This window comes from Lissotriton helveticus, chromosome 1_2 (assembly GCF_964261635.1).
Source record: "Lissotriton helveticus chromosome 1_2, aLisHel1.1, whole genome shotgun sequence".
Classification (NCBI taxonomy): domain Eukaryota; kingdom Metazoa; phylum Chordata; class Amphibia; order Caudata; family Salamandridae; genus Lissotriton; species Lissotriton helveticus.
The window spans coordinates 324,104,529-324,131,321 of record NC_136058.1 but is presented as its reverse complement, the minus strand read 5'-3'; the positions used below and the strand labels follow the sequence as shown (position 1 = coordinate 324,131,321).

Below are 26,793 nucleotides of genomic sequence, written 5' to 3'. Positions count from 1 at the left end.
AAAAAAGCCATTTTGCGTTTGCAAATGGCCTGATTCTTCAGACCAGCCTTCTTGCAACTGCAATGATAGTTCGTGCATCTTGCACGTAGGCAGAGCTTTAAAGGAGAAATTAAATAGTTCCTATGTTGCACAAAAATGAAGTGCTTCAAACAAACACATACTTTGCATGCACAGAGAAGAGGTGGAATATATGGAAGACTGAAGACACAGGTGAAATGAGAAATAGATTGACTGCTTCGCTGCCAAGTTTTATACGCCATTTCTTCAGTGTAATACAAGAAAGCACCAAACAGTATAACAAAGTTGTCAATTGGTTTCATAGTCCATTCTCTTTGTTTAGTGCTGTGAAAGGAAGAGCCGAATTCCAAAATTGATCAATGATGTTTCAGAAATTTCCCAAAGGGAATACCAAGCCGAGTGTTAAAAACTGCCTTTACTCACAGGCTTTGAGCAGGAAACACTGAAATGCTATTAATATCCAAGGGAACACTGACTCTGTCAAAGATGATCCAAATGGAATTGATGAAACGTCCCAATTACAAACAACAGAATCAAAATAGGGTGAGGGGACACCCGGATTAGAACCAGGGACCTCTCGATCTGCAGTCAAATGCTCTACCACTGAGCTATATCCCCAGCTTTTCAGTAAAATCAGAATGACAAAATATCAGTACATCATGAAAGAGTGTGAGGATCATACTAAGTTGTGCCAGAAAGTACAACCTTGAAACTGTGGAACAGGAGAAGTAGTCCTTAATATTATTTATTAAAGGAAAACTGGATCATTTAAAAACAGTTTAATTTGTTTCATTGTTATTTTATTTGAATAGGCAGTGGTACATAGGACCAATGCCTCTACATACAATGATTGTTTTGAAACATTCTTAAAGGGGAAGAGGTTTTTACGGGACACCTTATCATTTGAGGATTGGTTACCACAATCACGGAGATGGTGATGAAGTATGATTGTTTTGGCCAAATTATGGTGGAAAAACATTTCTACGTACCACTACAATTCAGTATTTGGAAGGTACACCCAAACACCCCTTTCGAATACCTTCCATTTAATACATCAGAAAAAGCCATTTTGCGTTTGCAAATGGCCTGATTCTTCAGACCAGCCTTCTTGCAACTGCAATGATAGTTCGTACATCTTGCACGTAGGCAGAGCTTTTAAGGAGAAATTAAATAGTTCCTACGTTGCACAAAAATGAAGTGCTTCAAACAAACACATACTTTGCATGCACAGAGAAGAGGTGGAATATATGTAAGACTGAAGACACAGGTGAAATGAGAAATAGATTGACTGCTCCGCTGCCAAGTTTTATACGCCATTTCTTCAGTGCAATACAAGAAAGCACCAAACAGTATAACAACGTTGTCAATTGGTTTCATAGTCCATTCCCTTTGTTTAGTGCTGTGAAAGGAAGAGCCGAATTCCAAAATTGATCAATGATGTTTCAGAAATTTCCCAAAGGGAATACCAAGCCGAGTGTTAAAAACTGCATTTACTCACAGGTTTTGAGCAGGAAACACTGAAATGCTATTAAAGTGCAATATCCAAGGGAACACTGACTCTGTCAAAGATAATCCAAATGGAATTGATGAAAAGTCCAAATTACAAACAACAGAATCAAAATAGGGTAAGGGGACAACCGGATTTGAACCAGGGACCTCTTGATCTGCAGTCAAATGCTCTACCACTGAGCTATATCCCCAGCTTTGCAGTAAAATCAGAATGACAAAATATCAGTACATATTGAAAGAGTGTGAGGATCATACTAAGTTGTGCCAGAAAGTACAACCTTGAAACTGTGGAACAGGAGAAGTAGTCCTTAACATTATTTATTAAAGGAAAACTGGATCATTTAAATAACAGATTTATTTGTTTCATTGTTATTTTATTTGAATAGGCAGTGGTACATAGGACCAATGCCTCTACATACAATGATTGTTTTGAAACATTCTTAAAGGGGTAGAGGTTTTTACGGGACACCTTATCATTTGAGGATTTGTTACCACAATCACGGAGATGGTGATGAAGTATGATTGTTTTGGCCAAATTATGGTGGAAAAACATTTCTACGTACCACTACAATTCAGTATTTGGAAGGTACACCCAAACACCCCTTTCGAATACCTTCCATTTAATACATCAGAAAAAGCCATTTGGCATTTGCAAATGGCCTGATTCTTCAGACCAGCCTTCTTGCAACTGCAATGGTAGTTCGTACATCTTGCACGTAGGCAGAGCTTTTAAGGAGGAATTAAATAGTTCCGACTTTGCACAAAAATGTAGTGCTTCAAACAAACACATACTTTGCATGCACAGAGAAGAGGTGAAATAGATGTAAGACTGAAGACAGAGGTGAAATAAGAAATAGATTGACTGCTTCGCTGCCAAGTTTTATACACCATTTCTTCAGTGCAATACAAGAAAGCACCAAACAGTATAACAAAGTTGTCAATTGGTTTCATAGTCCATTCCCTTTGTTTAGTGCTGTGAAAGGAAGAGCCGAATTCCAAAATTGATCAATGATGTTTCAGAAATTTCCCAAAGGGAATACCAAGCCGAGTGTTAAAAACTGCATTTACTCACAGGCCTTGAGCAGGAAACACTGAAATGCTATTAAAGTGCAATATCCAAGGGAACACTGACTCTGTCAAAGATGATCCAAATGGAATTGATGAAAACTCCCAATTACAAACAACAGAATCAAAATAGGGTGAGGGGACACCCAGATTTGAACCAGGGACCTCTTGATCTGCAGTCAAATGCTCTACCACTGAGCTATATCCCCAGCTTATCAGTAAAATCAGAATGACTAAATATCAGGACATCATGAAAGAGTGTGAGGATCATACTAAGTTATGCCAAAAAGTACAACCTTGAAACTGTGGAACAGGAGAAGTAGTCCTTAATATTATTTATTAAAGGAAAACTGGATCAGTTAAAAAACAGATTTATTTGTTTCATTGTTATTTTATTTGAATAGGCAGTGGTACATAGGACCAATGCCTATACATACAATGATTGTTTTGAAACATTCTTAAAGGGGAAGAGGTTTTTACGGGACACCTTATCATTTGAGGATTGGTTACCACAATCACGGAGAGGGTGATGAAGTATGATTGTTTTGCCAAATTATGGTGGAAAAACATTTCTACGTACCACTACAATTCGGTATTTGGAAGGTACACCCAAACACCCCTTTCGAATACCTTCCATTTAATACATCAGAAAAAGTCATTTTGCGTTTGCAAATGGCCTGATTCTTCAGACCAGCCTTCTTGCAACTGCAATGATAGTTGGTACATCTTGCACGTAGGCAGAGCTTTTAAGGAGAAATTAAATAGTTCCTACGTTGCACAAAAATGAAGTGCTTCAAACAAACACATACTTTGCATGCACAGAGAAGAGGTGGAATATATGTAAGACTGAAGACACAGGTGAAATGAGAAATAGATTGACTGCTTCGCTGCCAAGTTTTATACACCATTTCTTCAGTGCAATACAAGAAAGCACCAAACAGTATAACAAAGTTGTCAATTGGTTTCATAGTCCATTCCCTTTGTTTAGTGCTGTGAAAGGAAGAGCCGAATTCCAAAATTGATCAATGATGTTTCAGAAATTTCCCAAAGGGTATACCAAGCCGAGTGTTAAAAACCGCATTTACTCACAGGTTTTGAGCAGGAAACACTGAAATGCTATTAAAGTGCAATATCCAAGGGAACACTGACTCTGTCAAAGATGATCCAAATGGAATTGATGAAACGTCCCAATTACAAACAATAGAATCAAAATAGGGTGAGGGGACACCCGGATTAGAACCAGGGTCCTCTCGATCTGCAGTCAAATGCTCTACCACTGACCTATATCCCCAGCTTTTCAGTAAAATCAGAATGACAAAATATCAGTACATCATGAAAGAGTGTGAGGATCATACTAAGTTGTGCCAGAAAGTACAACCTTGAAACTGTGGAACAGGAGAAGTAGTCCTTAATATTATTTATTAAAGGAAAACTGGATCATTTAAAAACAGATTTATTTGTTTCATTGTTATTTTATTTGAATAGGCAGTGGTACATAGGACCAATGCCTCTACATACAATGATTGTTTTGAAACATTCTTAAAGGGGAAGAGGTTTTTACGGGACACCTTATCATTTGAGGATTGGTTACCACAATCACGGAGATGGTGATGAAGTATGATTGTTTTGGCCAAATTATGGTGGAAAAACATTTCTACGTACCACTACAATTCGGTATTTGGAAGGTACACCCAAACACCCCTTTCGAATACCTTCCATTTAATACATCAGAAAAAGCCATTTTGCGTTTGCAAATGGCCTGATTCTTCAGACCAGCCTTCTTGCAACTGCAATGATAGTTCGTACATCTTGCACGTAGGCAGAGCTTTTAAGGAGAAATTAAATAGTTCCTATGTTGCACAAAAATGAAGTGCTTCAAACAAACACATACTTTGCATGCACAGAGAAGAGGTGGAATATATGTAAGACTGAAGACACAGGTGAAATGAGAAATAGATTGACTGCTTCGCTGCCAAGTTTTATACGCCATTTCTTCAGTGTAATACAAGAAAGCACCAAACAGTATAACAAAGTTGTCAATTGGTTTCATAGTCCATTCCCTTTGTTTAGTGCTGTGAAAGGAAGAGCCGAATTCCAAAATTGATCAATGATGTTTCAGAAATTTCCCAAAGGGAATACCAAGCCGAGTGTTAAAAACTGCATTTACTCACAGGTTTTGAGCAGGAAACACTGAAATGCTATTAAAGTGCAATATCCAAGGGAACACTGACTCTGTCAAAGATAATCCAAATGGAATTGATGAAAAGTCCAAATTACAAACAACAGAATCAAAATAGGGTAAGGGGACAACCGGATTTGAACCAGGGACCTCTTGATCTGCAGTCAAATGCTCTACCACTGAGCTATATCCCCAGCTTTGCAGTAAAATCAGAATGACAAAATATCAGTACATATTGAAAGAGTGTGAGGATCATACTATGTTGTGCCAGAAAGTACAACCTTGAAACTGTGGAACAGGAGAAGTAGTCCTTAATATTATTTATTAAAGGAAAACTGTATCAGTTAAAAAACAGATTTATTTGTTTCATTGTTATTTTATTTGAATAGGCAGTGGTACATAGGACCAATGCCTCTACATACAATGATTGTTTTGAAACATTCTTAAAGGGGAAGAGGTTTTTACGGGACACCTTATTATTTGAGGATTGGTTACCACAATCACAGAGATGGTGATGAAGTATGATTGTTTTGACCAAAATATGGTGGAAAAACATTTCTACGTACCACTACAATTCGGTATTTGGAAGGTACACCAAAACACCCCTTTCGAATACCTTCCATTTAATACATCAGAAAAAGCCATTTTGCGTTTGCAAATGGCCTGATTCTTCAGACCAGCCTTCTTGCAACTGCAATGATAGTTCGTACATCTTGCACGTAGGCAGAGCTTTTAAGGAGAAATTAAATAGTTCCTACGTTGCACAAAAATGAAGTGCTTCAAACAAACACATACTTTGCATGCACAGAGAAGAGGTGGAATATATGTAAGACTGAAGACACAGGTGAAATGAGAAATAGATTGACTGCTTCGCTGCCAAGTTTTATACGCCATTTCTTCAGTGCAATACAAGAAAGCACCAAACAGTATAACAAAGTTGTCAATTGGTTTCATAGTCCATTCCCTTTGTTTAGTGCTGTGAAAGGAAGAGCCGAATTCCAAAATTGATCAATGATGTTTCAGAAATTTCCCAAAGGGAATACCAAGCCGAGTGTTAAAACTGCATTTACTCACAGGTTTTGAGCAGGAAACACTGAAATGCTATTAAAGTGCAATATCCAAGGGAACACTGACTCTGTCAAAGATGATCCAAATGGAATTGATGAAAAGTCCCAATTACAAACAACAGAATCAAAATAGGGTGAGGGGACACCCGGATTTGAACCAGGGACCTCTTGATCTGCAGTCAAATGCTCTACCACTGAGCTATATCCCCAGCTTATCAGTAAAATCAGAATGACTAACTATCAGTACATCATGAAAGAGTGTGAGGATCATACTAAGTTATGCCAAAAAGTACAACCTTGAAACTGTGGAACAGGAGAAGTAGTCCTTAATATTATTTATTAAAGGAAAACTGGATCAGTTAAAAAACAGATTTATTTGTTTCATTGTTATTTTATTTGAATAGGCAGTGGTACATAGGACCAATGCCTATACATACAATGATTGTTTTGAAACATTCTTAAAGGGGAAGAGGTTTTTACGGGACACCTTATCATTTGAGGATTGGTTACCACAATCACGGAGAGGGTGATGAAGTATGATTGTTTTGCCAAATTATGGTGGAAAAACATTTCTACGTACCACTACAATTCGGTATTTGGAAGGTACACCCAAACACCCCTTTCGAATACCTTCCATTTAATACATCAGAAAAAGTCATTTTGCGTTTGCAAATGGCCTGATTCTTCAGACCAGCCTTCTTGCAACTGCAATGATAGTTGGTACATCTTGCACGTAGGCAGAGCTTTTAAGGAGAAATTAAATAGTTCCTACGTTGCACAAAAATGAAGTGCTTCAAACAAACACATACTTTGCATGCACAGAGAAGAGGTGGAATATATGTAAGACTGAAGACACAGGTGAAATGAGAAATAGATTGACTGCTTCGCTGCCAAGTTTTATACACCATTTCTTCAGTGCAATACAAGAAAGCACCAAACAGTATAACAAAGTTGTCAATTGGTTTCATAGTCCATTCCCTTTGTTTAGTGCTGTGAAAGGAAGAGCCGAATTCCAAAATTGATCAATGATGTTTCAGAAATTTCCCAAAGGGTATACCAAGCCGAGTGTTAAAAACCGCATTTACTCACAGGTTTTGAGCAGGAAACACTGAAATGCTATTAAAGTGCAATATCCAAGGGAACACTGACTCTGTCAAAGATGATCCAAATGGAATTGATGAAACGTCCCAATTACAAACAATAGAATCAAAATAGGGTGAGGGGACACCCGGATTAGAACCAGGGTCCTCTCGATCTGCAGTCAAATGCTCTACCACTGACCTATATCCCCAGCTTTTCAGTAAAATCAGAATGACAAAATATCAGTACATCATGAAAGAGTGTGAGGATCATACTAAGTTGTGCCAGAAAGTACAACCTTGAAACTGTGGAACAGGAGAAGTAGTCCTTAATATTATTTATTAAAGGAAAACTGTATCAGTTAAAAAACAGATTTATTTGTTTCATTGTTATTTTATTTGAATAGGCAGTGGTACATAGGACCAATGCCTCTACATACAATGATTGTTTTGAAACATTCTTAAAGGGGAAGAGGTTTTTACGGGACACCTTATCATTTGAGGATTGGTTACCACAATCACAGAGATGGTGATGAAGTATGATTGTTTTGACCAAAATATGGTGGAAAAACATTTCTACGTACCACTACAATTCGGTATTTGGAAGGTACACCAAAACACCCCTTTCGAATACCTTCCATTTAATACATCAGAAAAAGCCATTTTGCGTTTGCAAATGGCCTGATTCTTCAGACCAGCCTTCTTGCAACTGCAATGATAGTTCGTACATCTTGCACGTAGGCAGAGCTTTTAAGGAGAAATTAAATAGTTCCTACGTTGCACAAAAATGAAGTGCTTCAAACAAACACATACTTTGCATGCACAGAGAAGAGGTGGAATATATGTAAGACTGAAGACACAGGTGAAATGAGAAATAGATTGACTGCTTCGCTGCCAAGTTTTATACGCCATTTCTTCAGTGCAATACAAGAAAGCACCAAACAGTATAACAAAGTTGTCAATTGGTTTCATAGTCCATTCCCTTTGTTTAGTGCTGTGAAAGGAAGAGCCGAATTCCAAAATTGATCAATGATGTTTCAGAAATTTCCCAAAGGGAATACCAAGCCGAGTGTTAAAACTGCATTTACTCACAGGTTTTGAGCAGGAAACACTGAAATGCTATTAAAGTGCAATATCCAAGGGAACACTGACTCTGTCAAAGATGATCCAAATGGAATTGATGAAAAGTCCCAATTACAAACAACAGAATCAAAATAGGGTGAGGGGACACCCGGATTTGAACCAGGGACCTCTTGATCTGCAGTCAAATGCTCTACCACTGAGCTATATCCCCAGCTTATCAGTAAAATCAGAATGACTAACTATCAGTACATCATGAAAGAGTGTGAGGATCATACTAAGTTGTGCCAGAAAGTACAACCTTGAAACTGTGGAACAGGAGAAGTAGTCCTTAATATTATTTAATAAAGGAAAACTGGATCATTTAAAAAACAGATATTTGTTTCATTGTTATTTTATTTGAATAGGCAGTCGTACATTGGACAAATGCCTCTACATACAATGATTGTTTTGAAACATTCTAAAAGGGGAAGAGGTTTTTATGGGACAACTTATCATTTGAGGATTGGTCACCACAATCACTGAGATGGTGATGAAGTATGATTGATTTGGGCCAAATTATGGTGGAAAAACATTTGCACGTACCACTACAATTCGGTATTTGGAAGGTGCACACAAACACCCCTTTCGAATACCTTCCATTTAATACATCAGAAAAAGCCACTTTGCGTTTGCAAATAGCCTGATTCTTCAGACCAGCCTTCTTGAAACTGCAAAGATAGTTCGTACATCTTGCACGTAGGCAGAGCTTTTAAGGAGAAATTAAATAGTTCCTAGGTTGCACAAAAAGTGAAGTGCTTCAAACAAACACATACTTTGCATGCACAGAGAAGAGGTGGAATATATGTAAGACTGAAGACAAAGGTGAAATGAGAAATAGATTGACTGCTTCGCTGCCAAGTTTTATACGTCATTTCTTCAGTGCAATACAAGAAAGCACCAAACAGTATAACAAAGTTGTCAATTGGTTTCATAGTCCATTCCCTTTGTTTAGTGCTGTGAAAGGAAGAGCCGAATTCCAAAATTGATCAATGTTTCAGAAATTTCCCAAAGGGAATACCAAGCCGAATGTTAAAAACTGCCTTTACTCACAGGCTTTGAGCAGGAAACACTGAAATGCTATTAATATCCAAGGGAACACTGACTCTGTCAAAGATGATCCAAATGGAATTGATGAAACGTCCCAATTACAAACAACAGAATCAAAATAGGGTGAGGGGACACCCGGATTAGAACCGGGGACCTCTCGAACTGCAGTCAAATGCTCTACCACTGAGCTATATCCCCAGCTTTTCAGTAAAATCAGAATGACAAAATATCAGTACATCATGAAAGAGTGTGAGGATCATACTAAGTTGTGCCAGAAAGTACAACCTTGAAACTGTGGAACAGGAGAAGTAGTCCTTAATATTATTTATTAAAGGAAAACTGGATCATTTAAAAACAGATTTATTTGTTTCATTGTTATTTTATTTGAATAGGCAGTGGTACATAGGACCAATGCCTCTACATACAATGATTGTTTTGAAACATTCTTAAAGGGGAAGAGGTTTTTACGGGACACCTTATCATTTGAGGATTGGTTACCACAATCACGGAGATGGTGATGAAGTATGATTGTTTTGGCCAAATTATGGTGGAAAAACATTTCTACGTACCACTACAATTCGGTATTTGGAAGGTACACCCAAACACCCCTTTCGAATACCTTCCATTTAATACATCAGAAAAAGCCATTTTGCGTTTGCAAATGGCCTGATTCTTCAGACCAGCCTTCTTGCAACTGCAATGATAGTTCGTACATCTTGCACGTAGGCAGAGCTTTTAAGGAGAAATTAAATAGTTCCTATGTTGCACAAAAATGAAGTGCTTCAAACAAACACATACTTTGCATGCACAGAGAAGAGGTGGAATATATGTAAGACTGAAGACACAGGTGAAATGAGAAATAGATTGACTGCTTCGCTGCCAAGTTTTATACGCCATTTCTTCAGTGTAATACAAGAAAGCACCAAACAGTATAGCAAAGTTGTCAATTGGTTTCATAGTCCATTCCCTTTGTTTAGTGCTGTGAAAGGAAGAGCCGGATTCCAAAATTGATCAATGATGTTTCAGAAATTTCCCAAAGGGAATACCAAGCCGAGTGTTAAAAACTGCATTTACTCACAGGCTTTGAGCAGGAAACACTGAAATGCTATTAAAGTGCAATATCCAAGGGAACACTGACTCAGTCAAAGATGATCCAAATGGAATTGATGAAAAGTCCCAATTACAAACAACAGAATCAAAATAGGGTGAGGGGACAACCGGATTTGAACCAGGGACCTCTTGATCTGCAGTCAAATGCTCTACTACTGAGCTATATCCCCAGCTTTTCAGTAAAATAAGAATGACAAAATATCAGTACATCATGAAAGAGTGTGAGGATCATACTAAGTTGTGCCAGAAAGTACAACCTTGAAACTGTGGAACAGGAGAAGTAGTCCTTAATATTATTTATTAAAGGAAAACTGGATCAGTTAAAAAACAGATTTATTTGTTTCATTGTTATTTTATTTGAATAGGCAGTGGTACATAGGACCAATGCCTCTACATACAATGATTGTTTTGAAACATTCTTAAAGGGGAAGAGGTTTTTACGGGACACCTTATTATTTGAGGATTGGTTACCACAATCACAGAGATGGTGATGAAGTATGATTGTTTTGGCCAAAATATGGTGGAAAAACATTTCTTCGTACCACTACAATTCGGTATTTGGAAGGTACACCAAAACACCCCTTTCGAATACCTTCCATTTAATACATCAGAAAAAGCCATTTTGCGTTTGCAAATGGCCTGATTCATCAGACCAGCCTTCTTGCAACTGCAATGATAGTTCGTACTTCTTGCACGTAGGCAGAGCTTTTAAGGAGAAATTAAATAGTTCCTACGTTGCACAAAAATGAAGTGCTTCAAACAAACACATACTTTGCATGCACAGAGAAGAGGTGGAATATATGTAAGACTGAAGACACAGGTGAAATGAGAAATAGATTGACTGCTTCGCTGCCAAGTTTTATACGCCATTTCTTCAGTGCAATACAAGAAAGCACCAAACAGTATAACAAAGTTGTCAATTGGTTTCATAGTCCATTCCCTTTGTTTAGTGCTGTGAAAGGAAGAGCCGAATTCCTAAATTGATCAATGAGGTTTCAGAAATTTCCCAAAGGGTATACCATGCCGAGTGTTAAAAACTGCATTTACTCACAGGTTTTGAGCAGGAAACACTGAAATGCTATTAAAGTGCAATATCCAAGGGAACACTGACTCTGTCAAAGATGATCCAAATGGAATTGATGAAAAGTCCCAATTACAAACAACAGAATCAAAATAGGGTGAGGGGACACCCGGATTTGAACCAGGGACCTCTTGATCTGCAGTCAAATGCTCTACCACTGAGCTATATCCCCAGCTTTTCAGTAAAATCAGAATGACAAAATATCAGTACATCATGAAAGAGTGTGAGGATCATACTAAGTTGTGCCAGAAAGTACAACCTTGAAACTGTGGAACAGGAGAAGTAGTCCTTAATATTATTTAATAAAGGAAAACTGGATCATTTAAAAAACAGATATTTGTTTCATTGTTATTTTATTTGAATAGGCAGTCGTACATTGGACGAATGCCTCTACATACAATGATTGTTTTGAAACATTCTAAAAGGGGAAGAGGTTTTTATGGGACAACTTATCATTTGAGGATTGGTTACCACAATCACTGAGATGGTGATGAAGTATGATTGATTTGGGCCAAATTATGGTGGAAAAACATTTGCACGTACCACTACAATTCGGTATTTGGAAGGTACACACAAACACCCCTTTCGAATACCTTCCATTTAATACATCAGAAAAAGCCACTTTGCGTTTGCAAATAGCCTGATTCTTCAGACCAGCCTTCTTGCAACTGCAAAGATAGTTCGTACATCTTGCACGTAGGCAGAGCTTTTAAGGAGAAATTAAATAGTTCCTAGGTTGCACAAAAAGTGAAGTGCTTCAAACAAACACATACTTTGCATGCACAGAGAAGAGGTGGAATATATGTAAGACTGAAGACAAAGGTGAAATGAGAAATAGATTGACTGCTTCGCTGCCAAGTTTTATACGTCATTTCTTCAGTGCAATACAAGAAAGCACCAAACAGTATAACAAAGTTGTCAATTGGTTTCATAGTCCATTCCCTTTGTTTAGTGCTGTGAAAGGAAGAGCCGAATTCCAAAATTGATCAATGTTTCAGAAATTTCCCAAAGGGAATACCAAGCCGAGTGTTAAAAACTGCCTTTACTCACAGGCTTTGAGCAGGAAACACTGAAATGCTATTAATATCCAAGGGAACACTGACTCTGTCAAAGATGATCCAAATGGAATTGATGAAACGTCCCAATTACAAACAACAGAATCAAAATAGGGTGAGGGGACACCCGGATTAGAACCAGGGACCTCTCGATCTGCAGTCAAATCCTCTACCACTGAGCTATATCCCCAGCTTTTCAGTAAAATCAGAATGACAAAATATCAGTACATCATGAAAGAGTGTGAGGATCATACTAAGTTGTGCCAGAAAGTACAACCTTGAAACTGTGGAACAGGAGAAGTAGTCCTTAATATTATTTATTAAAGGAAAACTGGATCATTTAAAAACAGATTTATTTGTTTCATTGTTATTTTATTTGAATAGGCAGTGGTACATAGGACCAATGCCTCTACATACAATGATTGTTTTGAAACATTCTTAAAGGGGAAGAGGTTTTTACGGGACACCTTATCATTTGAGGATTGGTTACCACAATCACGGAGATGGTGATGAAGTATGATTGTTTTGGCCAAATTATGGTGGAAAAACATTTCTACGTACCACTACAATTCAGTATTTGGAAGGTACACCCAAACACCCCTTTCGAATAGCTTCCATTTAATACATCAGAAAAAGCCATTTTGCGTTTGCAAATGGCCTGATTCTTCAGACCAGCCTTCTTGCAACTGCAATGATAGTTCGTACATCTTGCACGTAGGCAGAGCTTTTAAGGAGAAATTAAATAGTTCCTACGTTGCACAAAAATGAAGTGCTTCAAACAAACACATACTTTGCATGCACAGAGAAGAGGTGGAATATATGTAAGACTGAAGACACAGGTGAAATGAGAAATAGATTGACTGCTCCGCTGCCAAGTTTTATACGCCATTTCTTCAGTGCAATACAAGAAAGCACCAAACAGTATAACAACGTTGTCAATTGGTTTCATAGTCCATTCCCTTTGTTTAGTGCTGTGAAAGGAAGAGCCGAATTCCAAAATTGATCAATGATGTTTCAGAAATTTCCCAAAGGGAATACCAAGCCGAGTGTTAAAAACTGCATTCACTCACAGGTTTTGAGCAGGAAACACTGAAATGCTATTAAAGTGCAATATCCAAGGGAACACTGACTCTGTCAAAGATAATCCAAATGGAATTGATGAAAAGTCCAAATTACAAACAACAGAATCAAAATAGGGTAAGGGGACAACCGGATTTGAACCAGGGACCTCTTGATGTGCAGTCAAATGCTCTACCACTGAGCTATATCCCCAGCTTTGCAGTAAAATCAGAATGACAAAATATCAGTACATATTGAAAGAGTGTGAGGATCATACTAAGTTGTGCCAGAAAGTACAACCTTGAAACTGTGGAACAGGAGAAGTAGTCCTTAACATTATTTATTAAAGGAAAACTGGATCATTTAAATAACAGATTTATTTGTTTCATTGTTATTTTATTTGAATAGGCAGTGGTACATAGGACCAATGCCTCTACATACAATGATTGTTTTGAAACATTCTTAAAGGGGTAGAGGTTTTTACGGGACACCTTATCATTTGAGGATTTGTTACCACAATCACGGAGATGGTGATGAAGTATGATTGTTTTGGCCAAATTATGGTGGAAAAACATTTCTACGTACCACTACAATTCAGTATTTGGAAGGTACACCCAAACACCCCTTTCGAATACCTTCCATTTAATACATCAGAAAAAGCCATTTTGCATTTGCAAATGGCCTGATTCTTCAGACCAGCCTTCTTGCAACTGCAATGGTAGTTCGTACATCTTGCACGTAGGCAGAGCTTTTAAGGAGGAATTAAATAGTTCGGACTTTGCACAAAAATGAAGTGCTTCAAACAAACACATACTTTGCATGCACAGAGAAGAGTTGAAATAGATGTAAGACTGAAGACAGAGGTGAAATAAGAAATAGATTGACTGCTTCGCCGCCAAGTTTTATACGCCATTTCTTCAGTGCAATACAAGAAAGCACCAAACAGTATAACAAAGTTGTCAATTGGTTTCATAGTCCATTCCCTTTGTTTAGTGCTGTGAAAGGAAGAGCCGAATTCCAAAATTGATCAATGATGTTTCAGAAATTTCCCAAAGGGAATACCAAGCCGAGTGTTAAAAACTGCATTTACTCACAGGCCTTGAGCAGGAAACACTGAAATGCTATTAAAGTGCAATATCCAAGGGAACACTGACTCTGTCAAAGATGATCCAAATGGAATTGATGAAAACTCCCAATTACAAACAACAGAATCAAAATAGGGTGAGGGGACACACAGATTTGAACCAGGGACCTCTTGATCTGCAGTCAAATGCTCTACCACTGAGCTATATCCCCAGCTTATCAGTAAAATCAGAATGACTAAATATCAGGACATCATGAAAGAGTGTGAGGATCATACTAAGTTATGCCAAAAAGTACAACCTTGAAACTGTGGAACAGGAGAAGTAGTCCTTAATATTATTTATTAAAGGAAAACTGGATCAGTTAAAAAACAGATTTATTTGTTTCATTGTTATTTTATTTGAATAGGCAGTGGTACATAGGACCAATGCCTATACATACAATGATTGTTTTGAAACATTCTTAAAGGGGAAGAGGTTTTTACGGGACACCTTATCATTTGAGGATTGGTTACCACAATCACGGAGATGGTGATGAAGTATGATTGTTTTGGCCAAATTATGGTGGAAAAACATTTCTACGTACCACTACAATTCGGTATTTGGAAGGTACACCCAAACACCCCTTTCGAATACCTTCCATTTAATACATCAGAAAAAGCCATTTTGCGTTTGCAAATGGCCTGATTCTTCAGACCAGCCTTCTTGCAACTGCAATGATAGTTCGTACATCTTGCACGTAGGCAGAGCTTTTAAGGAGAAATTAAATAGTTCCTATGTTGCACAAAAATGAAGTGCTTCAAACAAACACATACTTTGCATGCACAGAGAAGAGGTGGAATATATGTAAGACTGAAGACACAGGTGAAATGAGAAATAGATTGACTGCTTCGCTGCCAAGTTTTATACGCCATTTCTTCAGTGTAATACAAGAAAGCACCAAACAGTATAACAAAGTTGTCAATTGGTTTCATAGTCCATTCCCTTTGTTTAGTGCTGTGAAAGGAAGAGCCGAATTCCAAAATTGATCAATGATGTTTCAGAAATTTCCCAAAGGGAATACCAAGCCGAGTGTTAAAAACTGCATTTACTCACAGGCTTTGAGCAGGAAACACTGAAATGCTATTAAAGTGCAATATCCAAGGGAACACTGACTCAGTCAAAGATGATCCAAATGGAATTGATGAAAAGTCCCAATTACAAACAACAGAATCAAAATAGGGTGAGGGGACAACCGGATTTGAACCAGGGACCTCTTGATCTGCAGTCAAATGCTCTACTACTGAGCTATATCCCCAGCTTTTCAGTAAAATAAGAATGACAAAATATCAGTACATCATGAAAGAGTGTGAGGATCATACTAAGTTGTGCCAGAAAGTACAACCTTGAAACTGTGGAACAGGAGAAGTAGTCCTTAATATTATTTATTAAAGGAAAACTGGATCAGTTAAAAAACAGATTTATTTGTTTCATTGTTATTTTATTTGAATAGGCAGTGGTACATAGGACCAATGCCTCTACATACAATGATTGTTTTGAAACATTCTTAAAGGGGAAGAGGTTTTTACGGGACACCTTATTATTTGAGGATTGGTTACCACAATCACAGAGATGGTGATGAAGTATGATTGTTTTGGCCAAAATATGGTGGAAAAACATTTCTACGTACCACTACAATTCGGTATTTGGAAGGTACACCAAAACACCCCTTTCGAATACCTTCCATTTAATACATCAGAAAAAGCCATTTTGCGTTTGCAAATGGCCTGATTCTTCAGACCAGCCTTCTTGCAACTGCAATGATAGTTCGTACATCTTGCACGTAGGCAGAGCTTTTAAGGAGAAATTAAATAGTTCCTACGTTGCACAAAAATGAAGTGCTTCAAACAAACACATACTTTGCATGCACAGAGAAGAGGTGGAATATATGTAAGACTGAAGACATAGGTGAAATGAGAAATAGATTGACTGCTCCGCTGCCAAGTTTTATACGCCATTTCTTCAGTGCAATACAAGAAAGCACCAAACAGTATAACAACGTTGTCAATTGGTTTCATAGTCCATTCCCTTTGTTTAGTGCTGTGAAAGGAAGAGCCGAATTCCAAAATTGATCAATGATGTTTCAGAAATTTCCCAAAGGGAATACCAAGCCGAGTGTTAAAAACTGCATTTACTCACAGGTTTTGAGCAGGAAACACTGAAATGCTATTAAAGTGCAATATCCAAGGGAACACTGACTCTGTCAAAGATAATCCAAATGGAATTGATGAAAAGTCCAAATTACAAACAACAGAATCAAAATAGGGTAAGGGGACAACCGGATTTGAACCAGGGACCTCTTGATCTGCAGTCAAATGCTCTACCACTGAGCTATATCCCCAGCTTTGCAGAAAAATCAGAATGACAAAATATCAGTACATATTGAAAGAGTGTGAGGATCATACTAAGTTGTGCCAGAAAGTACAACCTTGAAACTGTGGAACAGGAGAAGTAGTCCTTAACATTATTTATTAAAGGAAAACTGGATCATTTAAATAACAGATTTATTTGTTTCATTGTTATTTTATTTGAATAGGCAGTGGTACATAGGACCAATGCCTCTACATACAATGATTGTTTTGAAACATTCTTAAAGGGGTAGAGGTTTTTACGGGACACCTTATCATTTGAGGATTTGTTACCACAATCACGGAGATGGTGATGAAGTATGATTGTTTTGGCCAAATTATGGTGGAAAAACATTTCTACGTACCACTACAATTCAGTATTTGGAAGGTACACCCAAACACCCCTTTCGAATACCTTCCATTTAATACATCAGAAAAAGCCATTTTGCATTTGCAAATGGCCTGATTCTTCAGACCAGCCTTCTTGCAACTGCAATGGTAGTTCGTACATCTTGCACGTAGGCAGAGCTTTTAAGGAGGAATTAAATAGTTCCGACTTTGCACAAAAATGAAGTGCTTCAAACAAACACATACTTTGCATGCACAGAGAAGAGGTGAAATAGATGTAAGACTGAAGACAGAGGTGAAATATGAAATAGATTGACTGCTTCGCCGCCAAGTTTTATACGCCATTTCTTCAGTGCAATACAAGAAAGCACCAAACAGTATAACAAAGTTGTCAATTGGTTTCATAGTCCATTCCCTTTGTTTAGTGCTGTGAAAGGAAGAGCCGAATTCCAAAATTGATCAATGATGTTTCAGAAATTTCCCAAAGGGAATACCAAGCCGAGTGTTAAAAACTGCATTTACTCACAGGCCTTGAGCAGGAAACACTGAAATGCTATTAAAGTGCAATATCCAAGGGAACACTGACTCTGTCAAAGATGATCCAAATGGAATTGATGAAAACTCCCAATTACAAACAACAGAATCAAAATAGGGTGAGGGGACACACAGATTTGAACCAGGGACCTCTTGATCTGCAGTCAAATGCTCTACCACTGAGCTATATCCCCAGCTTATCAGTAAAATCAGAATGACTAAATATCAGGACATCATGAAAGAGTGTGAGGATCATACTAAGTTATGCCAAAAAGTACAACCTTGAAACTGTGGAACAGGAGAAGTAGTCCTTAATATTATTTATTAAAGGAAAACTGGATCAGTTAAAAAACAGATTTATTTGTTTCATTGTTATTTTATTTGAATAGGCAGTGGTACATAGGACCAATGCCTATACATACAATGATTGTTTTGAAACATTCTTAAAGGGGAAGAGGTTTTTACGGGACACCTTATCATTTGAGGATTGGTTACCACAATCACTGAGATGGTGATGAAGTATGATTGTTTTGGCCAAATTATGGTGGAAAAACATTTCTACGTACCACTACAATTCGGTATTTGGAAGGTACACCCAAACACCCCTTTCGAATACCTTCCATTTAATACATCAGAAAAAGTCATTTTGCGTTTGCAAATGGCCTGATTCTTCAGACCAGCCTTCTTGCAACTGCAATGATAGTTCGTACATCTTGCACGTAGGCAGAGCTTTTAAGGAGAAATTAAATAGTTCCTACGTTGCACAAAAATGAAGTGCTTCAAACAAACACATACTTTGAATGAACAGAGAAGAGGTGGAATATATGTGAGACTGAAGACACAGGTGAAATGAGAAATAGATTGACTGCTTCGCTGCCAAGTTTTATACACCATTTCTTCAGTGCAATACAAGAAAGCACCAAACAGTATAACAAAGTTGTCAATTGGTTTCATAGTCCATTCCCTTTGTTTAGTGCTGTGAAAGGAAGAGCCGAATTCCAAAATTGATCAATGATGTTTCAGAAATTTCCCAAAGGGTATACCAAGCCGAGTGTTAAAAACCGCATTTACTCACAGGTTTTGAGCAGGAAACACTGAAATGCTATTAAAGTGCAATATCCAAGGGAACACTGACTCTGTCAAAGATGATCCAAATGGAATTGATGAAACGTCCCAATTACAAACAACAGAATCAAAATAGGGTGAGGGGACACCCGGATTAGAACCAGGGACCTCTCGAACTGCAGTCAAATGCTCTACCACTGAGCTATATCCCCAGCTTTTCAGTAAAATCAGAATGACAAAATATCAGTACATCATGAAAGAGTGTGAGGATCATACTAAGTTGTGCCAGAAAGTACAACCTTGAAACTGTGGAACAGGAGAAGTAGTCCTTAATATTATTTATTAAAGGAAAACTGGATCAGTTAAAAACAGATTTATTTGTTTCATTGTTATTTTATTTGAATAGGCAGTGGTACATAGGACCAATGCCTCTACATACAATGATTGTTTTGAAACATTCTTAAAGGGGAAGAGGTTTTTACGGGACACCTTATCATTTGAGGATTGGTTACCACAATCACGGAGATGGTGATGAAGTATGATTGTTTTGGCCAAATTATGGTGGAAAAACATTTCTACGTACCACTACAATTCGGTATTTGGAAGGTACACCAAAACACCCCTTTCGAATACCTTCCATTTAATACATCAGAAAAAGCCATTTTGCGTTTGCAAATGGCCTGATTCTTCAGACCAGCCTTCTTGCAACTGCAATGATAGTTCGTACATCTTGCACGTAGGCAGAGCTTTTAAGGAGAAATTAAATAGTTCCTATGTTGCACAAAAATGAAGTGCTTCAAACAAACACATACTTTGCATGCACAGAGAAGAGGTGGAATATATGTAAGACTGAAGACACAGGTGAAATGAGAAATAGATTGACTGCTTCGCTGCCAAGTTTTATACGCCATTTCTTCAGTGTAATACAAGAAAGCACCAAACAGTATAACAAAGTTGTCAATTGGTTTCATAGTCCATTCCCTTTGTTTAGTGCTGTGAAAGGAAGAGCCGAATTCCAAAATTGATCAATGATGTTTCAGAAATTTCCCAAAGGGAATACCAAGCCGAGTGTTAAAAACTGCATTTACTCACAGGCTTTGAGCAGGAAACACTGAAATGCTATTAAAGTGCAATATCCAAGGGAACACTGACTCAGTCAAAGATGATCCAAATGGAATTGATGAAAAGTCCCAATTACAAACAACAGAATCAAAATAGGGTGAGGGGACAACCGGATTTGAACCAGGGACCTCTTGATCTGCAGTCAAATGCTCTACTACTGAGCTATATCCCCAGCTTTTCAGTAAAATAAGAATGACAAAATATCAGTACATCATGAAAGAGTGTGAGGATCATACTAAGTTGTGCCAGAAAGTACAACCTTGAAACTGTGGAACAGGAGAAGTAGTCCTTAATATTATGTATTAAAGGAAAACTGGATCAGTTAAAAAACAGATTTATTTGTTTCATTGTTATTTTATTTGAATAGGCAGACCAATGCCTCTACATACAATGATTGTTTTGAAACATTCTTAAAGGGGAAGAGGTTTTTACGGGACACCTTATTGAGGATTGGTTACCACAATCACAGAGATGGTGATGAAGTATGATTGTTTTGGCCAAAATATGGTGGAAAAACATTTCTACGTACCACTACAATTCGGTATTTGGAAGGTACACCAAAACACCCCTTTCGAATAACTTCCATTTAATACATCAGAAAAAGCCATTTTGCGTTTGCAAATGGCCTGATTCTTCAGACCAGCCTTCTTGCAACTGCAATGATAGTTCGTACATCTTGCACGTAGGCAGAGCTTTTAAGGAGAAATTAAATAGTTCCTACGTTGCACAAAAATGAAGTGCTTCAAACAAACACATACTTTGCATGAACAGAGAAGAGGTGGAATATATGTAAGACTGAAGACACAGGTGAAATGAGAAATAGATTGACTGCTTCGCTGCCAAGTTTTATACGCCATTTCTTCAGTGCAATACAAGAAAGCACCAAACAGTATAACAAAGTTGTCAATTGGTTTCATAGTCCATTCCCTTTGTTTAGTGTTGTGAAAGGAAGAGCCGAATTCCAAAATTGATCAATGATGTTTCAGAAATTTCCCAAAGGGAATACCAACCCGAGTGTTAAAACTGCATTTACTCACAGGTTTTGAGCAGGAAACACTGAAATGCTATTAAAGTGCAATATCCAAGGGAACACTGACTCTGTCAAAGATGATCCAAATGGAATTTATGAAAAGTACCAATTACAAACAACAGAATCAAAATAGGGCGAGGGGACACCCGGATTTGAACCAGGGACCTCTTGATCTGCAGTCAAATGCTCTACCACTGAGCTATATCCCCAGCTTTTCAGTAAAATCAGAATGACAAAATATCAGTACATCATGAAAGAGTGTGAGGATCATACTAAGTTGTGCCAGAAAGTACAACCTTGAAACTGTGGAACAGGAGAAGTAGTCCTTAATATTATTTATTAAAGGAAAACTGGATCATTTAAAAACAGATTTATTTGTTTCATTGTTATTTTATTTGAATAGGCAGTGGTACATAGGACCAATGCCTCTACATACAATGATTGTTTTGAAACACTCTTAAAGGGGAAGAGGTTTTTACGGGACACCTTATCATTTGAGGATTGGTTACCACAATCACGGAGATGGTGATGAAGTATGATTGTTTTGGCCAAATTATGGTGGAAAAACATTTCTACGTACCACTACAATTCGGTATTTGGAAGGTACACCCAAACACCCCTTTCGAATACCTTCCATTTAACACATCAGAAAAAGCCATTTTGCGTTTGCAAATGGCCTGATTCTTCAGATCAGCCTTCTTGCAACTGCAATGATAGTTCGTACATCTTGCAAGTAGGCAGAGCTTTTCAGGAGAAATTAAATAGTTCCTACTTTGCACAAAAATGAAGTGCTTCAAACAAACACATACTTTGCATGCACAGAGAAGAGGTGGAATATATGTAAGACTGAAGACACAGGTGAAATGAGAAATAGATTGACTGCTTCGCTGCCAAGTTTTATACGCCATTTCTTCAGTGTAATACAAGAAAGCACCAAACAGTATAACAAAGTTGTCAATTGGTTTCATAGTCCATTCCCTTTGTTTAGTGCTGTGAAAGGAAGAGCCGAATTCCAAAATTGATCAATGATGTTTCAGAAATTTCCCAAAGGGAATACCAAGCCGAGTGTTAAAAACTGCATTTACTCACAGGCTTTGAGCAGGAAACACTGAAATGCTATTAAAGTGCAATATCCAAGGGAACACTGACTCAGTCAAAGATGATCCAAAGAGAATTGATGAAAAGTCCCAATTACAAACAACAGAATCAAAATAGGGTGAGGGGACACCCGGATTTGAACCAGGGACCTCTTGATCTGCAGTCAAATGCTCTACCACTGAGCTACATCCCCAGCTTTACAGTAAAATCAGAATGACAAGATATCAGTACATCATGAAAGAGTGAGTGGATCATACTAAGTTGTTCCGGAAAGTACAACCTTGAAACTGTGGAACAGGAGAAATAGTCCTTAATATTATTTATTAAAGGAAAACTGGATCATTTAAAAAACAGATTTATTTGTTTCATTGTTATTTTAGTTGAATAGGCAGTGGTACATAGGACTAATGCCTCTACATACAATGATTGTTTTGAAACATTCTTAAAGGGGAAGAGGTTTTTACGGGACACCTTATCATTTGAGGATTGGTTACCACAATCACTGAGATGGTGATGAAGTATGATTGTTTTGGGCCAAATTATGGTGGAAAAACATTTCTACGTACCACTACAATTCAGTATTTGGAAGGTACACCCAAACACCCCTTTCGAATACCTTCCATTTAATACATCAGAAAAAGCCATTTTGCGTTTGCAAATTTCCTGATTCTTCAGACCAGCCTTCTTGCAACTGCAATGATAGTTCGTACATCTTGCACGTAGGCAGAGCTTTTAAGGAGAAATTAAATAGTTCCTACGTTGCACAAAAATGAAGTGCTTCAAACAAACACATACTTTGCATGCACAGAGAAGAGGTGGAATATATGTAAGACTGAAGACACAGGTGAAATGAGAAATAGATTGACTGCTCCGCTGCCAAGTTTTATACGCCATTTCTTCAGTGCAATACAAGAAAGCACCAAACAGTATAACAACGTTGTCAATTGGTTTCATAGTCCATTCCCTTTGTTTAGTGCTGTGAAAGGAAGAGCCGAATTCCAAAATTGATCAATGATGTTTCAGAAATTTCCCAAAGGGAATACCAAGCCGAGTGTTAAAAACTGCATTTACTCACAGGTTTTGAGCAGGAAACACTGAAATGCTATTAAAGTGCAATATCCAAGGGAACACTGACTCTGTCAAAGATAATCCAAATGGAATTGATGAAAAGTCCAAATTACAAACAACAGAATCAAAAGAGGGTAAGGGGACAACCGGATTTGAACCAGGGACCTCTTGATCTGCAGTCAAATGCTCTACCACTGAACTATATCCCCAGCTTCTCAGTAAAATCAGAATGACAAAATATCAGTACATATTGAAAGAGTGTGAGGATCATACTAAGTTGTGCCAGAAAGTACAACCTTGAAACTGTGGAACAGGAGAAGTAGTCCTTAACATTATTTATTAAAGGAAAACTGGATCATTTAAATAACAGATTTATTTGTTTCATTGTTATTTTATTTGAATAGGCAGTGGTACATAGGACCAATGCCTCTACATACAATGATTGTTTTGAAACATTCTTAAAGGGGTAGAGGTTTTTACGGGACACCTTATCATTTGAGGATTTGTTACCACAATCACGGAGATGGTGATGAAGTATGATTGTTTTGGCCAAATAATGGTGGAAAAACATTTCTACGTACCACTACAATTCAGTATTTGGAAGGTACACCCAAACACCCCTTTCGAATACCTTCCATTTAATACATCAGAAAAAGCCATTTTGCATTTGCAAATGGCCTGATTCTTCAGACCAGCCTTCTTGCAACTGCAATGGTAGTTCGTACATCTTGCACGTAGGCAGAGCTTTTAAGGAGAAATTAAATAGTTCCGACGTTGCACAAAAATGAAGTGCTTCAAACAAACACATACTTTGCATGCACAGAGAAGAGGTGAAATAGATGTAAGACTGAAGACAGAGGTGAAATAAGAAATAGATTGACTGCTTCGCCGCCAAGTTTTATACGCCATTTCTTCAGTGCAATACAAGAAAGCACCAAACAGTATAACAAAGTTGTCAATTGGTTTCATAGTCCATTCCCTTTGTTTAGTGATGTGAAAAGAAGAGCCGAATTCCAAAATTTATCAATGATGTTTCAGAAATTTCCCAAAGGGAATACCAAGCCGAGTGTTAAAAACTGCATTTACTCACAGGCTTTGAGCAGGAAACACTGAAATGCTATTAAAGTGCAATATCCAAGGGAACACTGACTCTGTCAAAGATGATCCAAATGGAATTGATGAAAAGTCCCAATTACAAACAACAGAATCAAAAAAGGGTGAGGGGACACCCGGATTTGAACCAGGGACCTCTTGATCTGCAGTCAAATGCTCTACCACTGAGCTATATCCCCAGCTTATCAGTAAAATCAGAATGACTAAATATCAGTACATCATGAAAGAGTGTGAGGATCATACTAAGTTGTGCCAGAAAGTACAACCTTGAAACTGTGGAACAGGAGAAGTAGTCCTTAATATTATTTATTAAAGGAAAACTGGATCAGTTAAAAAACAGATTTATTTGTTTCATTGTTATTTTATTTGAATAGGCAGTGGTACATAGGACCAATGCCTCTACATACAATGATTGTTTTGAAACATTCTTAAAGGGGAAGAGGTTTTTACGGGACACCTTATTATTTGAGGATTGGTTACCACAATCACAGAGATGGTGATGAAGTATGATTGTTTTGGCCAAAATATGGTGGAAAAACATTTCTAAGTACCACTACAATTCGGTATTTGGAAGGTACACCCAAACACCCCTTTCGAATACCTTCCATTTAATACATCAGAAAAAGCCATTTTGCGTTTGCAAATGGCCTGATTCTTCAGACCAGCCTTCTTGCAACTGCAATGATAGTTCGTACATCTTGCACGTAGGCAGAGCTTTTAAGGAGAAATTAAATAGTTCCTACGTTGCACAAAAATGAAGTGCTTCAAACAAACACATACTTTGCATGCACAGAGAAGAGGTGGAATATATGTAAGACTGAAGACACAGGTGAAATGAGAAATAGATTGACTGCTTCGCTGCCAAGTTTTATACGCCATTTCTTCAGTGCAATACAAGAAAGCACCAAACAGTATAACAAAGTTGTCAATTGGTTTCATAGTCCATTCCCTTTGTTTAGTGCTGTGAAAGGAAGAGCCGAATTCCTAAATTGATCAATGAGGTTTCAGAAATTTCCCAAAGGGTTTACCATGCTGAGTGTTAAAAACTGCATTTACTCACAGGTTTTGAGCAGGAAACACTGAAATGCTATTAAAGTGCAATATCCAAGGGAACACTGACTCTGTCAAAGATGATCCAAATGGAATTGATGAAAAGTCCCAATTACAAACAACAGAATCAAAATAGGGTGAGGGGACACCCGGATTTGAACCAGGGACCTCTTGATCTGCAGTCAAATGCTCTACCACTGAGCTATATCCCCAGCTTTTCAGTAAAATCAGAATGACAAAATATCAGTACATCATGAAAGAGTGTGAGGATCATACTAAGTTGTGCCAGAAAGTACAACCTTGAAACTGTGGAACAGGAGAAGTAGTCCTTAATATTATTTAATAAAGGAAAACTGGATCATTTAAAAAACAGATATTTGTTTCATTGTTATTTTATTTGAATAGGCAGTCGTACATTGGACGAATGCCTCTACATACAATGATTGTTTTGAAACATTCTAAAAGGGGAAGAGGTTTTTATGGGACAACTTATCATTTGAGGATTGGTTACCACAATCACTGAGATGGTGATGAAGTATGATTGATTTGGGCCAAATTATGGTGGAAAAACATTTGCACGTACCACTACAATTCGGTATTTGGAAGGTACACACAAACACCCCTTTCGAATACCTTCCATTTAATACATCAGAAAAAGCCACTTTGCGTTTGCAAATAGCCTGATTCTTCAGACCAGCCTTCTTGCAACTGCAAAGATAGTTTGTACATCTTGCACGTAGGCAGAGCTTTTAAGGAGAAATTAAATAGTTCCTAGGTTGCACAAAAAGTGAAGTGCTTCAAACAAACACATACTTTGCATGCACAGAGAAGAGGTGGAATATATGTAAGACTGAAGACAAAGGTGAAATGAGAAATAGATTGACTGCTTCGCTGCCAAGTTTTATACGTCATTTCTTCAGTGCAATACAAGAAAGCACCAAACAGTATAACAAAGTTGTCAATTGGTTTCATAGTCCATTCCCTTTGTTTAGTGCTGTGAAAGGAAGAGCCGAATTCCAAAATTGATCAATGTTTCAGAAATTTCCCAAAGGGAATACCAAGCCGAGTGTTAAAAACTGCCTTTACTCACAGGCTTTGAGCAGGAAACACTGAAATGCTATTAATATCCAAGGGAACACTGACTCTGTCAAAGATGATCCAAATGGAATTGATGAAACGTCCCAATTACAAACAACAGAATCAAAATAGGGTGAGGGGACACCCGGATTAGAACCAGGGACCTCTCGATCTGCAGTCAAATGCTCTACCACTGAGCTATATCCCCAGCTTTTCAGTAAAATCAGAATGACAAAATATCAGTACATCATGAAAGAGTGTGAGGATCATACTAAGTTGTGCCAGAAAGTACAACCTTGAAACTGTGGAACAGGAGAAGTAGTCCTTAATATTATTTATTAAAGGAAAACTGGATCATTTAAAAACAGATTTATTTGTTTCATTGTTATTTTATTTGAATAGGCAGTGGTACATAGGACCAATGCCTC

General features: G+C 37.7%; 11 non-coding genes across 11 annotated transcripts; all 11 read right to left on the bottom strand.

Moving 5' to 3' along the window:
• Positions 1–1,646: 1,646 nt before the first annotated feature.
• TRNAC-GCA (transfer RNA cysteine (anticodon GCA)) lies at positions 1,647–1,718 on the bottom strand. The gene has a single exon. It is a non-coding gene; the product is annotated as a tRNA-Cys (tRNA).
• A 1,011-nt stretch (positions 1,719–2,729) lies between these two features.
• Positions 2,730–2,801, bottom strand: TRNAC-GCA (transfer RNA cysteine (anticodon GCA)). Its single transcript has one exon. It is a non-coding gene; the product is annotated as a tRNA-Cys (tRNA).
• Positions 2,802–4,893: 2,092 nt separating this feature from the next.
• On the bottom strand, positions 4,894–4,965 carry TRNAC-GCA (transfer RNA cysteine (anticodon GCA)). Its single transcript has one exon. It is a non-coding gene; the product is annotated as a tRNA-Cys (tRNA).
• Positions 4,966–5,975: 1,010 nt separating this feature from the next.
• Positions 5,976–6,047, bottom strand: TRNAC-GCA (transfer RNA cysteine (anticodon GCA)). The gene has a single exon. It is a non-coding gene; the product is annotated as a tRNA-Cys (tRNA).
• Positions 6,048–8,139: 2,092 nt separating this feature from the next.
• TRNAC-GCA (transfer RNA cysteine (anticodon GCA)) lies at positions 8,140–8,211 on the bottom strand. Its single transcript has one exon. It is a non-coding gene; the product is annotated as a tRNA-Cys (tRNA).
• Positions 8,212–11,377: 3,166 nt separating this feature from the next.
• TRNAC-GCA (transfer RNA cysteine (anticodon GCA)) lies at positions 11,378–11,449 on the bottom strand. Its single transcript has one exon. It is a non-coding gene; the product is annotated as a tRNA-Cys (tRNA).
• Positions 11,450–16,781: 5,332 nt separating this feature from the next.
• Positions 16,782–16,853, bottom strand: TRNAC-GCA (transfer RNA cysteine (anticodon GCA)). Its single transcript has one exon. It is a non-coding gene; the product is annotated as a tRNA-Cys (tRNA).
• A 4,243-nt stretch (positions 16,854–21,096) lies between these two features.
• On the bottom strand, positions 21,097–21,168 carry TRNAC-GCA (transfer RNA cysteine (anticodon GCA)). Its single transcript has one exon. It is a non-coding gene; the product is annotated as a tRNA-Cys (tRNA).
• A 1,010-nt stretch (positions 21,169–22,178) lies between these two features.
• Positions 22,179–22,250, bottom strand: TRNAC-GCA (transfer RNA cysteine (anticodon GCA)). The gene has a single exon. It is a non-coding gene; the product is annotated as a tRNA-Cys (tRNA).
• Positions 22,251–24,345: 2,095 nt separating this feature from the next.
• Positions 24,346–24,417, bottom strand: TRNAC-GCA (transfer RNA cysteine (anticodon GCA)). The gene has a single exon. It is a non-coding gene; the product is annotated as a tRNA-Cys (tRNA).
• Positions 24,418–25,428: 1,011 nt separating this feature from the next.
• Positions 25,429–25,500, bottom strand: TRNAC-GCA (transfer RNA cysteine (anticodon GCA)). Its single transcript has one exon. It is a non-coding gene; the product is annotated as a tRNA-Cys (tRNA).
• Between the last annotated feature and the right edge of the window lie 1,293 nt (positions 25,501–26,793).